This window comes from Tamandua tetradactyla, chromosome 18, assembly GCF_023851605.1.
Source record: "Tamandua tetradactyla isolate mTamTet1 chromosome 18, mTamTet1.pri, whole genome shotgun sequence".
Classification (NCBI taxonomy): domain Eukaryota; kingdom Metazoa; phylum Chordata; class Mammalia; order Pilosa; family Myrmecophagidae; genus Tamandua; species Tamandua tetradactyla.
The window spans coordinates 8,993,944-8,996,535 of record NC_135344.1 but is presented as its reverse complement, the minus strand read 5'-3'; the positions used below and the strand labels follow the sequence as shown (position 1 = coordinate 8,996,535).

The 2,592-nt window shown below is 36.5% G+C and overlaps 1 pseudogene; it reads right to left on the bottom strand.

Moving 5' to 3' along the window:
• Positions 1–227: 227 nt before the first annotated feature.
• Positions 228–1,197, bottom strand: LOC143662385 (eukaryotic translation initiation factor 2 subunit 2 pseudogene; annotated as a pseudogene).
• Between the last annotated feature and the right edge of the window lie 1,395 nt (positions 1,198–2,592).

Genomic DNA, 2,592 nt, shown 5'->3' with positions numbered 1-2,592 from the left:
ATGTTTTGTTCTGTTTTTAATAATTTTAATTTATCTTGTGTTTTACAGACGTCTATTAATGATTTAAAAAGCACCTCCTTGCCCTATCACTATTTCTCTGACAGTAGAGTCGGCATCTTTTTAAGGATTTCATGGACCAACTGCACACCAAAAGAACTTGGCAGCTGTTCTGTCTTTTTTTTTTTTAAATAAAATACTATCTCTATTCTGATGGTAAACCTGTGCAGCTAAATCTCCATAACATACTTTGCAAAACTGGTGGTGATTAGCAAATTAGCATTGGCACGGAGCTGTGCTTGCTTGCCAGGGACAGTCTGGAAGCCGGTTTCGCTGCTGGCAACAGAGCATCAAGAATGTCAAGTTTCACACTAAAAGAAATAGAGTCGGGTGTCCTGCAGGATTGTGTCTGGTGACCCTCATGTGTCGCAGGTGACAAATTCCTTGATATATCTTCAGAAGACATTTTCTTTTTCTGTTGGAATCTTCCTTTAATTATAAGTTGGTTTTTACCATCTATAGAACCACTTGTACCCAATTCAGCCAACACAAATGAGAGGAGATGTTCAGGCTGATGACGGAAGAGTTTACAGATATCTGTAGAGTTGACAAAAGACATTTTTTTGGTTCCTACAAATGTCCTTTTCTCTCCAGCAACCATATCTTGATTGTTTCCACTCATATTAAAATTCCATTCACTAACTCTTCATATGTATACTCTCTTTCTGATACTGCCCAAACAAGGCCTGTCTGGTTACTGATGAGATGCCCTCCCTTTTTTTGCTACCCTCAACTGATAACTCAACATTTTTCTTTTTCTTCTTTTTATTGCCAAGAAGCTTAATGTCAAGGTCACTTTCTGGTTCAGCTGGTTGTTTAAGAACACTTTGGATTTTTAGAGCCTTTGCATCTTCTTCAGCTTCATCAATATCAAATATCATTTTTGGTTTTGTTTTTCTTCTTTTTCTTTTGATTACAAAAATTCAAGTCAATAGATCACCAGATGCATCATTTTCCTACTGCCCTCTTCATCAACTTCCACATTTGGGTCCTCAGTTGGCTCTGCCTCCACTCCTTTTGTTTCTGAGGTGTGGACTTCTTCTGTCTGGGCATCCCCTTCCTCATCTAACATAAAGAGTTGCTGCTGCTTCTTTTGCTTCTGCTCATAGTTGGACCAAAATTCATCTCGTCCCCAGACATGGCTGTGACTCGAGTGGGCTGGGCATGGACCGGAAGTTGGGACTGGTGAGTTCCAAGCCCTAACGGGACCTCTCCCACCATCGTGCGAGGCTGTTGCATCAGCAGAAGGACTTCTGTGGTTTTTTTGTTTTGTTTTTTTTCACATGGGCAGGGAGCAAGAATTGAGCCCGGGTCTCTGGCATGGCAGATAAGAACTCTGCCTGTTTAGCCACCGTGGCCCCTATGGCTCCTTGGTTTTTTATGGGAAATCCACTATAATTGGATTAGTTCCCACCCACCCCCCCAGAGATAAGATGTACACCATTTTTTCCCTGGCTGCTTAAAGTGTTTTCTTTGTCTTTAGTTTAAGAACTTTAATTATAATGTGTCTTGGCATGCATTTCTTTGGGGTTATCTTATTCGGGTTTCACTAAGCTTCTTGGATCTGGTTCCCTTGGGTAAATACTTAGGTTTTTAATTTTAAATCTTCTTTCCTAATATATGCATTTAATTTAATAAATTTCCTTCTAAGTACTACTTTCATTGCTTCTGCCAATTTTCATGTTATGTTTTTAATTTAATTTAGGTCAACATTTTTTTCCAGTTTCTCTTGAGGCATCCTCATTGATTGATGTTTTATTAAATGTGTGCTGTTTAATTTTAAAGTGTTTGGGGATCTTTGATCTTTCAGTTGTTGACTTCTAGTTTAATTCCATTGTGGTCTGAGTACATACTTTATATGAGTTCTATTTTTTTTTTAAGGTGTATTTTGTGAACTAGAATGTGGTCTATGTTGGCGAATGTGCCATGTGAGCTTGAGAAGAATATGCATCGCATTGTTTGAGCAGGTTATCTACTCAACCATCATGTGCTGATTTTCCACATGCTGAATCTGTCAATAACTAGATAAAAATAGACATCTCCATCATCATAATAATTATTTTTATTTGTCCTTTCTCTTCTTTCTTTCTTTTGCCCCATATATTTTGAAGTTCTGTTGTTTGCTAGCCATTTAAAATTGTTATGCTTCCTTGCTGAATTGACTCCTTTATCATTATATAATTACCCCTCTTTAGTTCTGATAATCTTCTATCCCACATCGTTCATTTTTTTACCATATAATATCAAGCTGAAGACTGAAAATATTGGTTGATTTCTGTGAATTATCTGAGAAGTAAAGTACATTAATATTACTAAAACAGAAAAAGCCCTTCATTTTAAGTCAGAATATTTTTCCTTGAAGCACTGATAAACCTAAAATTTACCATATGTTGTGATGGAGCACCAGGTTACATATTTTGCATTATTTAAATAGAAAGTAAGTAACTTTTAACTCCATAGTTAAAGTAAGGTTTGGACTCAAAATTTTAGTGGAAAAATAATTCAATACGAAGAAAATATTAATAGAAGAAATAT